Genomic DNA, 13250 nt, shown 5'->3' on the forward strand with positions numbered 1-13250 from the left:
TGCTTTTGAATCTCGCCCTGCAAGTTTAAGCCACTTGTTTCGTATTTTTTTATTGTGAGGAACGTACACAAATAACTTATCAGGAGTTGTTTTGGACGTGTTCTTACACTGGGGGACCCCACAACACCTATGCACTTTCAAATTCATATTTAATAACACAAAAAACTTAATTATTGCACGAGCGTTGTTTACTTGCGTCTTGTAATTTCAGTCGTGACGTCACAAGTGACGACATGACACTGACAAGCGTTTTCGCGCCGGATTCAAAGTGGACAGAGAAAAATGCAATTATTTGATAAAAAAACTTCGCATTTTCTTAAATTTAATAATTTTTCATATAAAATAGACGTATACCTACATCATACAAAGGTATTTAAAAATTTGTCATCATGCCTATTCGGTGTATTGCTTTCAGATTTTGGTTATAGACCTTTTTGAAAGAGATGGTGCATTTTGTATAGACGTAGTTGCTTCGTAATCTCTATAAAGTACCTACGACAATTTAATTAATAAAAAAAGAGATGTACAAAAAACTGTTTTGCGTGCAACAGAGACATCCATTATTAGCTTATAATCGATTTCTTATTCATTTTTATATAATTATATTCATTGTCTAATTACAATCCGATGACAATGCAAATACTGAAAAACTAATAACTAAGCATTTCCTCTGACGTAGCTCTATAGTTATACCGTGATCTATGCGACAGGTAAACAGAACTGACCTTATCCAACAATGATTAAATAACGACCTATTATCTGATTTACCTTAAAATAAAGATGTCTAATTATGTTTGCAGTGAAACAAAACAATTAGAGCAACAATTTTGATCCAAACATCTCTTTGAGGAAAAACGCGTTGGTACCGGGATCCATTCAATTTCGCGTCTGTGGCAATAAAGCGTGATTGTCACGCACGTACACATTGCATAAAGCGGTATTACTGACTGCGGGGAGGAGGGTACGGGGGGTAAACACCCCCGGGGTGGCGTTTAACGCACGAAGGGATTTTTTCAAAATAACATTTTTTTGAACGGCGAAGTTCTTGGTTTTGACTTTGACGGTTATGACCAAGATTTTTGCGAGGGTGGAAATTTTCCATACAACTATTAAGAAAATACACCATATGTCTTCAAGACGATAATTTAAAAACTTGAAGGCAATTGATAAATCTGTAAATAAAAGCGATGTTTTAGTGTCAGTTCACAACGAGCGCAATAAACTCGAAGGGCCATACAAACGCCTGCATTGTGTCGCTCGTATCATAAGGCACTTCACTTGGACGTGACGGTTTATGTCTGCACCTCAGCATTTACACAGTTTAAACTATGATAAGTATGAGTTTATAGTTTAAAGGGCAGAGTTCGTATTGTCGTTATGCTCGACAGTTCAAAGCCCAGGCCAGAAGTAGATGTTTTATAATCCTTATAATATACGAACGAACATACATGTGAAAGTGTGAATGAAAGTTTGGTGCATTTGCTTCACGTTAAAATAGCTTAATCGGATACGATGGAATTTGGTGTAGTGGTAAGTGATAACCTGGAGATGGAAATAGTACTATTACTTTTAATCCAGCTTTGTCATATAGTTCATGACGCAAAAAAGTCGCGGTTAAAGTATAGTATAGTTTCATCAGTAAACAAGAGATCACATACAACTCAACACTTACCTGGGATAGATTAACACCTATCAATTAAACTATGGAAGTAAAAACGTGTAGCAAAAAGGTGTCAGTAATAATGATTTAGCTCTGCGTTGTGAATCTAGTTCGTGGCTCACGTTTTGTGCAGGCTGCTGGTGTTGTGTGGCTAATGAGTGCGTTAAAACGTCCTCGATCATTGATTCAAGATTCATTTACTTTTAATTATATAATACAAGATGGTTATCTCTCCTTGATAACGGATACCTGACTTAGTGGCTCCTTGGGTGTGTAACCGATAAAGTCACTTCTTTTTGGATTTCTGGCCAATAGTTACCATGGTACCATGGTGGGATCGTGACAAGTAGGGTCTTTTTGCCCAGCAACTGCACTAACTATTAAGGTCTGAGAGCTTTCTGCACGATAGTGAATTCAAAGAATCGAAATAAACCAAGTTTTAGATACAAAAATTCTAGGTAAATGATTAATCGATTCATAAAAAACTCATTACATTTTCTACGAAAAAGAATGCATGACTCAACAGTCTGCGATAGTGCACGTATTTTTACATAGTTTCAAGCAGGCTGACGAATCAATTACATTAGAACATGAACACTAGTTTATAGCTCCATTAGCGTCGCTCGATATTATGTCATTAGTTCGGCAGGTGGACGCACATACAAACAAACAAATTGTAAGTAATTGCGCTCAAATAACAGAAGATTGCTCAAACTCTATGGTTTTAATTGTGAAAGTGGAAAATGGAATGTTGTTAGCCTGTTATTGACCTACTAGGCAGAGAAGGCATTGATCACTACGCTTGTTTATGAACCTATGCCATAGTGGGAATTTCCAAAAATATTTTTACTAATTTACTATCTATGGAGATATCTCGCATGTAGGTATCGGGTTGCCCGGGTAACTGGTTTGAGGAGTACAGATAGGCAGTTGCTCCTTGTAAAACACGGCTACTCAGCTGCATCGGGGTAGACCGGAAGCCCACCCCAACATAGTTGGAAAAAGATATCTCACATTTAACTTCAGGTTTGGCAAGATTTTGTGGCCTTTCTCTAGATAGCTATAAAATCCAATTATAAATATTGTTGGATTTAAATAAGATATGGTATTGGGGGATGCTGGAGCGTCCCGCGAGGGCATCGATTGACCGAATCCGGTGGTGCGGGCTCGACGCGTAATTCCTGCGCTGTACGTGCTCCGCGTGCGTAAATACGCGCAATCGCTCACCCCATTACGCTACGATACGCTGGAGCGGTGCGCAAGAAAAGAGCGATAGCGGTTTTCCGAACTCAACTGCATGCCTCGATAATAATGTCGGGACACCTTTATAATGTCGGGACACCTTTTTCACACACGGTCGGTTAGCCCCATGGTAAGTTATTTATTAACTTGTGTTATGGGTGCTAACACAACTGATAAACTATACGATAAATAATGACGGAGTTTCTGCTGAAGGAATCGAGACATTCATTTTATATCGCTACCTGATTAATTGAAACTGAACTGCCAAGTTGTATAGTTCGGCCATTCAGAGAATGCGTTCCTGACACGTCGCGATTGAACTGACGACGTAACTTTGCAATGGCGTTGCAGTTACGATTAAAATATTTTTGCTGGTTGTTTACCGTTTTAACAATTGAGGAGCATTAAAACAACATTATTATATCAATAATCAATGAATGTTATTACGTCGTCAGTTCAATCGCGACGTGTCAGGAACGCATTCTCTGAATGGCCGAACTATAGTAATCGTAGTAGCCTAGTGGGCAAAGAACCAGCCTCTCGAGTAGGAGGGCGCGGGTTCGATTCCAGGTCAGGCAAGTACCAATGCAACTTTTCTAAGTTTGTATGTACTTTATAAGTCTATCTTAGACACCAATGACCGTGTTTCGGATGGCACGTTAAACTGTTCTATTTTCAGACAGGAAAACATGCAATGCAACATTTAACCCCTAAAACATTAAACTTGGAGAATTCAAATCGCTTCACCTTCTTATTCCCGCTACCTCTTATAACTCGCGCTTATCCAGAACACATTACTCGGATCGATGTCGGATCGAAGGCAGCAATCAGCCTCCTTACAGCTGGAACAGCTCACTATCCCATTGTTTCACCCCCCCCCCCTCTCACCACTGGCGGGTATACATCGCGCGCATTTTTCAGCCACCGATATATAACCTCCGCTAATTTATTGGGAAGGTTGCTTACTGTGCCGAGGCAATTAAGGGGATATCTTTGTTTATGGATTTGCTTGTTTCCTTGATCAGGTCCTTTTTATTCGGTTAAGAGTTTATATTTGGTCAGCTTTCTCAAGGAGAGAAGTACTTAAACTACCTTACATCCCCATTTTAAGTCCTAATTTTGTGTTCGTATCTCAGCTCGTGCGTATTTTGCTAAATCACGTTTTATGTAGATAGCCTAACAGTAGGAAAAATGCCTCAATTCAATCATTTTTCAATTACCATGCTTAGAAAAGAACGTTACTAGTTCAACTGTCAACAATCATGATACAAACAATCTGACATTCAACTAAAAAAACATGGCAAGGATTACGATTAGTTTTATTTCATTTTATAGCTTTGTTATGCGCAGGAGTCGGGAAGCTACGGCGGCCTTGGCGGCGCCCGCGCACCTTGAGAGCTGCGCAGTAGTTCTAGTATACGTACATACGTAGATAGGTAGATATATGTTAAGAACTACGTCATCATCAGATGTTATGCCTTGACTTCTTGGCAGGTTTTCAAAGTCTCTGTTTTCGATTCACCACATTTGTCCCCAAGATTACTTATTTGAGAATCTTAAGGTTTTGTTTAAAAAGTTTCATCAATAACCTAGCTACATAATGCTATGTAACGAAATTACAGCTTTTGATAACCATAATGGTGGTCACATTTTTTGCAATCTCAAGAAGAAACATACAGGAGGACATGTCAAGTATTGTATACTCATATTATTTATTTGAAAATAGGCTGGATTAAAGCGAATCCAGCCTTCGTACAAACTTACTTATGTTCTGTACTAGGAACCAGTACATACGATTAGCGACATGACGTTAACAAATGCTTGCCAACAATTACAATTGTCTCAATAAATCTCCAGCCTGACTCACAGCTGACTCGCTACATAAATATGTCAATAGGTAATAATCATGAGAGCCTATGTATGTGCTTGTACCTACGTGAAGTTGTCCTGTCTGTACTTTGCTTAATCTATGTCCTAGCGAGCTTAGCAACTGCGTCTACGCTTATAAAAATATAAATATACTGTATTGTTTATTCATATTTTATTGTGTCATTCAAAAACTATAAACAGTTATTCTTCTAACTAGAACCTGTTGCCGATAAGACTAGGTGGTTCACCCTGGGATGTAACCATTACTCTAAGTTGTAACATTACTTCAAGTGACGCAGGTATTAGATGAGATTACCCATATTAAACTATAGACGAAGTATAAACCTTAATACCTGGATGCACTTATTTCATCATCTTAAGAACATGTTCATGTTTCTTCCGGCGTTGATTCTTATAAATGATTCATAACTTTAAAATGACGAACTAATGGAGATGTATAGTTTTTGTTTCTCCTCTTAATTACCCAGTAAAATAAACGCAAGTGATTACCACGTCAGCAGCCTATCCGAACGTATCATAATTGCCGTGTAACATTATACACATTTAAATAATTGATAAATAGTCCGTATAATTTTTACGACTAATTATGAATAATTTTACATGTGAAATATAAATTCGGAAGTACTTATTACTCATTTTATTTGTATTTTTATGTGTAGCTGTACAATAATTGAGCAGATTACTATTCGTCCGTGCTCCTGAATGGTAAAAACCGAATAATTTAGGCCAGGTTCCCACTACGCCGGACCGGCAGATCTGACGCGCCGGTAAATCTGCCGGAAGAGCTAGTGGCTGTACAATTTATATGAAGCTATTCACATTATCCCGGGTCCGGCATTTTTGCGGGGCCCGGCATTTTTACCGAGCGTTTTGTCACTACGAATTGCCGGCAGAACGACCGGGCCAAATATTTGTTCTGGGCAAATACATTGTCTGAAACTTGTATCTCGTACTCTTATGTCTAGTCGTCCCAGTAAATCGTCAAAAGTGGTTGCTGTCATTCGAAAATAATTGAAGAACTTTCATTCGTCTCTTCTAAGTTTACCCATTAGTGTTCCAAGTGAAAATCTTTCCCGTAAAATAGGGTGTACCCAATGTTTTCTTTTATTTTGCCTTCTATTAAGATACCACCACAACACAACAATTTCGTCGTCCATTTTACGCGCACGCAGGTCCAAATTCAACTGAGGTACTGTCTGAATTTCTTCCGGTATCCGATGTAATGTGAACACTCTGTCCGATGTCCGGTTTTCGGCAGATCTGCCGATCCGGCGCAGTGGGAACCTGGCCTTACCGATGTTACCGCGCGGATAGATCGTACTATAATTTATTTATGTATTCATATTTTTCATTTGAAATATGATTATTATAGGTTACACATGTAAATCAAGACTTGTAGAAACAAACAAATATAAAAACTGGTCTCCATTGATGAATAGATTGTTTTGTTATTTTTAATATTTGCTACTAGAAAGAGATGCATATTAATCAATAGCTGTTTTGGTTGTAAATCAGTAAAACAACGAAAGCTTTCTAAATATGTTTTATTTTGCACATTAATTATTTAACCCGTAGTAGTAGTTTCAAAGCTTAAGAAACATTTAAAATTAGGTTTTACTCAATTAAGTACCCAATTATAAATCGGCTTAGTGTAAGAATTAAGACCTCATAGTTTTAAAATCTTTCCTCTAAGAACCATTATTGATCAAGATGGTATACTTGTACCTTCAGTACCCTACGCCGAAATGGTTGTTGTTGTCACGCGGCGTGGCACGCGGAAGAGATAGCGATCTGCGCAGGCGCGTCATCACTCTGCGCGGATCACGCGCACCGTGACTGCCGCTACCGAACCAATGACGGACGACGTTGGGTCGCTGTCGTGTTGACGCTACTACGATACAAGTACGAATAGGTACCTGTAGGGAATATTTTTGAACACATCGTCGATCGACTTACCACTTGCTTCCAATCTCAAACGATGCGTCGAATAGCAGATACGTGTAGCTTATACTAGCTTCCTTCAGCAGGTGAAATTCCTACATTTCATAAAATAAATGCGTCCAAAAAGTGACCTATAACTTTGGTCGATGCTCGGGAGATGATGATGTCGAGTAGCCCCCTTTCCCTTTAAAACATCATTACCAAACGATTCCTTTCGGCTCATCAAGGTCTCCAAGCTCTTCACAAGGTATATTAGTTCTCAACAGAAAAATAACTTAGCTATGAGCAACCCCAGTACGTCGCCAGCGAGTGGCGCCAACACTCGCTGATCTTGAAGTGTCACAGTTATTTATTTAGCCGTTCTTATAATTGCTTCCATCGTCATGTACTGAGAATTGTTGCATTCCATCATAGCGCCTATGTAGCTTTATTAGAATTGAAAACTAGTTTTCTACATAGTTAAAGGTTACTCGTCTATTTATGATCCAATTTCGTAAGTAATAAACTCGACACTCTGAAGAAAAAATTGCAAGTTATAAACAGTCCTTGTTAAAACCTGTTATTAGGTATCTTAAAGTACAACTAAAACGTGACACTTAAAGCTATCTATATATTGCGTTGCCATTTATACCTTCACCTCCTGTGTATAGTTCTATGATGTCATCTTAAATCATAACAGTATATTATGCCATCTCTTATCTGACACCGTATTGACATAAATTACACATTATACATTTAAATTATATTCGCTATTATAATAAACTATACCTAGGACAATACACGAGCATTCCTGAGGTGTATTAGGTTTTGAATGGTTTTCAAATTGAATTGGCCATCCATCATGTTTTCACTGTCTGTCTAAGATGAGGTGCACGGCATCACGCAACCCCCTTATGTCCCGAATCTCAAGATCACCCCAATCGAAATTCCTTTCATTCTGCGAAATAGCGTGAACATCGTCCAAATAGTTATAAGACACGGTAATGTTGTCCGGAGGCGGTGCCTGTCCGACTGTCCGGTGTCCGTCCGCCACAGGTGCATGGGCTACACGCACGGAATCGGAGATATGCGGATGAGTTGCACATATCTTTAGGTGATGGCAACTTTGTGGGGTTATAACGCGAAAGCTTTGGAGCTTTCAGAAATGAACATTTTTTTAGCACCAAAGGACTTCACATATGGCTCATTCAGGACAGCCAAGGACAGCAAACCTATAAAAAATAAAAGTCATAATAAACTTAATATAGACTAGATAGATGAAAGGCTGCGATCGATAAAGATCACACAGATTGGGAGATTAGAAGATTTGCTAAAAAGCTCCATAAAATGTATTGATATCGGTATTGTGAAGTCCAATATCCATGTTTGCGAGTTGCAGCGATAGAGTTAGCTTCGTGAATTAATTTCGCCAAGTCCGTTGTATTAGTGATACAGGACGAAGCCATCGGTTGCTAAGTCGTATGCGCACGCGACTGATCTGCGTTAACTCTGTCCAATCGCATGTCTGAACGCCGCGGGACTAGTGTTAAACATGCGATTATATTTGTGTTCTCTGCCTTTAATGTCTGAAAATATTGCACCGACGCCTTTTGGGGTGGATCTTCATTTCATAAGTGGGGCAATTTTACGACCTGGTTTATATTCATGTTATTTTGAAATCAATTCTTGCTGTGATCATTGCTTCTTCGAAAGGATATAAAGTAGATGAATACTTCCATTTGAAGAATGTGGACCTTCCAGAGATTTGTTCCAATAATGCAAACATTCATTGCGAGTATCAGCATTGGGAGCAACTAAGTAAATGCCGTTATTGGTGCCAATTAGAGCCTGGACCACCAAGACAGAAAAATTACACCATATCACTGACCCAACTTTATTACAAAGTTGCATATTGCCGAAATTGTAACTCGAGGCGTTTGGTACGTTTTGTTCAAATTGCAAGCATTCTGCGAGGATATGAAGTTGATCTGTAAATGAGTATAGCATAGCTTGGTATAGCATGCGTCGCCTGGGGCGCAGGCTTTATGAGCGGGTGACATGCGACGGCGCTTGCGCACCCCTAGGCGTAACGTCTCGACCACGACACTTGTGGATGGGTTGCTGACTTTTTCTTAGTTTCTGAGTTATTTTGATTATACTGGAGAAATATATTTTTAGAAAAAAAAGATAATTAACTCAAAAGTATTTTTATTACAATTGAAGTGCTAGGTAAATTATGAAAGTTTAAGGGAATATCTCTTCATTTTAATAAATAAAAGCTTCTGTCTGAGCAGTTTAAACCTGTATATCGCAACTCATCCTCCTACTAACATATTCTAATGTATTACGTCAAGAGAAACATTCACGTTCTCACTGAGATACACCTGAGGACATGATTAGATAATCAATTAAATGTAGTTAATACGTCTGTTGTTACATGTTATATTAACCTTTACGAATATACACCATCATCTATTAGCAGTGATTGTGGTATAATTGATGATAGTCTCTTAAATTGTTTGTAATATTAGCAAATATATGAATGTATGTTTTTTGATCTACAATATTTTTTTTATGAACAAAATTTCAAAAGAATTGAAACTGGAGAAAATCAATATCTATTCTCCTAAAGACGACAGTTATCACACCATAAACAAAACCCAAACTACCATAGACATATCTCAACCATAAACCCACAAACTACACAATAATTGGAAATCAGAACTGTAATTGAAAATCCAAAACCACTTTCAATAACCAATAAAGGTATCCAAAACGGGTGAAGTCAGGGTACGGAGCTAGTTTCCCGCTTGCCCCAAGGCCGGCCTGGTCGGTAAATCAAGAGGCGTCATGTGGACTTCGGTATTTATGTTCATACATCGCGATTAGACTTACGAAATCATATTTTATTGGCGCACTCACATCTTGGAAGGTTAAACACTCACTAATTGATTGTTTGATGCATTTCACAATGATCTATGTGATGGCTTTTTTTCGTGGGAAAATAATTTTGTTTTTGATGATTAGGATTCTTGTGTAGAGGAGAATCAAAGTGGTAAGTAGGTGCACTATACGCTACTGCATAGTCTAAGAAATAGGGGGTACGTCCCATAAAAAAAAAAAAAAACTGAACCAAATAAGAAGTTTTAATGCGTAATGCGTCTACTATGTTTATAGGTTTTGCAATACTATCATAATCAAAGCGCCTTGGGCTAACAGCAAACTCAGGATACTAACATTTATAAGTCATAACAGACACAAGTATTACAAGCAATAATTCCTCCACCATTTTAATTACCAATATCCGTGCCTTCAAAACCAAATGACCTATATCATATATCGCGAAATCGATTAATATTTGGAGCCTAAAGCCGGAAGGCATTAGCCGGCCTTCGAGGATCTTAGCCACAAACAGCCGGCTAATTCCCGCGCGTGGCTATTGATTAGCCACGGAGTTATCGAAAGACCAAAAAACTGTGCCATCGTGAACGGAAACAGGCGTTTGTCTATGATTGTCTATGATGTGCGCAATGCGAAATTATTTGTAATTGTGAAAAGGAAATGAAAACTAATCGTTTGTTGGTTTATTTGTGTAACTTAGGTGTTGTTTCCGGGATTGCTTATCGGCCGCACCTTTTTATCGTTCATATTATGTAGTTGCGGATTCTTCTATCTATACAATAGAAGTTAAAATTATTGTGATGCATTTAGATTGATATTGTGGATCACGGTATCATGAAGGCATCGTTCCTTCAGCAAGACTAATTATTTCAACTTATTTGAACTTTATTTGTGGGTTTCACTGAGTTCGCTAATCTTAGGAATGGTTTTAGCAATATTGTTGTATACTGTATTTTAATTCTAATTTTATGGGCACCGTGATGTTCTCCTAAGTTGTAGTGAACGATCAAGTGAGAGCTCAAACTCAAACACAAATAAATGCATCGTTTTCTATATTGTACGACACACAAGGCTAGGTCAACAGCAATACAATAACACTAAAGGTGAAGTACGCACTAAAACATCGCTGTTAATAATATCTAAAACGCGTATAAAGCAGACACACAGCGTAAGCGATTCGGAAGATTTCTCCGCTTGAGCCGAGTTTAATGCCGATACCGGGAAGGTAATGGCCAAACTTACTTACCGGTGGGTCACAGGCTCAACAAGAGCTGGTATTCCACTTACAACTTGCCGAGAAATTAGTGTAAGGAGAGGCTCAGATTATAAAGATACAAGTTTCAATAAAATTCCAATCAAATACAACGTAGCAGTTTAATAATTAAGTATAAACGTATGCCATCAATATGGTCTCAATAGTGATAAATAGCCCAGTCAAACATTGGCAAGCGAGGCAATAATTCACGAAATAGCTGTAACAAACAGTGGGAACTTGAAAGCGACTAGAGATGTGCTTGATGAAATAAATTCGGTATCTAAAGTAACGGGTACCAGCGCTAGATACCGGATACCGGCAACTTTATGGACCAATAAAACTTTGGGCCCGTGTCCCATCGCCGTGCCGTACCGACAGCAAGCGCGATTCATTACTTATACTCTTTATAGTTCAGCTGCTGACCCTACATGGAGAAACGTGTGAAAAAGACTATATAATTTCTATGTTTTAAAGAAAGAAAATAATATTGAATGGACAAATTAGCTAGTTTTCGACAATAATTAAATAAGTAACATATTGGTGCAATTATTTTAACGTAATTTTGTTTGAATAAATATATTAAATACCATTAAGGAACGCATGCTGTGTTTAATAGATTTTCCTCTTGACGAGAAGCGTGTAGAAGTAACGACAGTTTAATGCAACAGACATTAAACGCTTGTTCCTGCGTCACGGTTGTTCAATTATATTTACTTGATTTGCAATATACAATACAAGGTACTAGTACTTTATTATTTCTTTGTGTTGTTTAAATAGCTTTTTACTAAGATTTTTCTTGTGTTCTAAGGGAGCTTTTTCACCCACTTCCCAAAAAAGAAGAAGGTTCTCAATTCGGGATACTTGCTTTTTCTCGGAAGTTCAGCTGTATACAAGTTACCCAAATTACTTACAAAAAAACCGGCCAAGTGCGAGTCGGACTCGTGCACGAAGGGTTCCGTAAATTACAGTTAAATCAACCTATCTCAAAAACTATAAGAGATACTTTGATCAAACCAAAAATCGTTGAAAGAGTTAATTAGCATGCATCACCTCTATTTTTTTTAGAATTTTATACCCCGTAGTTATAAAAATAGAGGGGGGGGGACATACTTTTTACGACTTTGAGAGCTGATATCTCAAAAACCGTTCACTTTAAGAAAAATGTTTTTTAGAAAACTTTATATCATTTTAAAAGACCTTTCCATTGATACCCCACACGGGTATGTACATCGAAAAAAAAATTTCATCCCTCAGTTACATGTATGGGGGGCCCCACCCCCAATTCTTTTTTTTACTATTTAGTGTCATATTTTTGTAGCGGTTCATACAACACATATTCCCATCAAATTTCATCACTGTAGTACTTATAGTTTCCGAGTAAATCGGCTGTGACAGACGGACAGACGGACAGACGGACAGACGGACATGACGAAACTATAAGGGTTCCGTTTTTGCCATTTTGGCTACGGAACCCTAAAAATGGTCTACAAAATTTTCTAACAATATATCTTAGCAATTTAGTAACATTATACGCAATCCCGTTTGCGTTGCGTTCAGTATGGTGATACGGCAGTTTCGTAAAGAGGACTATAAATTGAAGGTTATTTGGTTATTACAGAGAGATTGTACAACACTTGCCGGTGATAAAACGTTATCACGCCTGACTCGCGACACAATAACTTCATAACTCATACGATGCCTTATAGACTGACTCACTTTGTACTTAAAAGTTCTAAGTTATTTATGGGGATGAATATATATGATCTTTATGTAATGTTATGCATTTTAAGAATAAAATAGCTTAGTAAAAACACTAATGCGAAGGCATAAATACCTAGGTAAGTTATAGGTAGCTAAAATTGATTTAAAAGCTCTCAATCCACGCATAAATGTTGAACTAATGTTAGATACGGATGCTGCGGTCGAGCCACCTGACCTCACACAAAATAAATATAACAACTGTCTAAAATTATCTTATTTATGTTCACATTCGTAGCTTTTTAATTAGATTATGTCGCCAAACAGGTACCACTAATTCAGACGCAGCAAAAAACTTTTTCAATAATATTGTCAAATTAAATGATAACTGTATCTTTTTTTATCGAATCAACTAATAAAATTTTTTTTCACGAACCAAAATACATGTTATTTCAGCAATAAATATGTCACTTGCGACCATTAACGCATTAATTATTCATTATAGCGTATTTACAAGATGGAATAAATACGTTTTTATGGTAGGTGTACGGGCGACCCACCAGTCCACCACTAATTAATGCTAGCGCAATGATTGTCATCGTAAAACTTGGTGGGTTTATTGTACACCATTAGAGGCTCTACATGTCGCTCGACATGTTTCTTAAACTTGACATATCGATCTAT

Source organism: Helicoverpa zea, chromosome 5 (genome assembly GCF_022581195.2).
Source record: "Helicoverpa zea isolate HzStark_Cry1AcR chromosome 5, ilHelZeax1.1, whole genome shotgun sequence".
Taxonomy (NCBI): domain Eukaryota; kingdom Metazoa; phylum Arthropoda; class Insecta; order Lepidoptera; family Noctuidae; genus Helicoverpa; species Helicoverpa zea.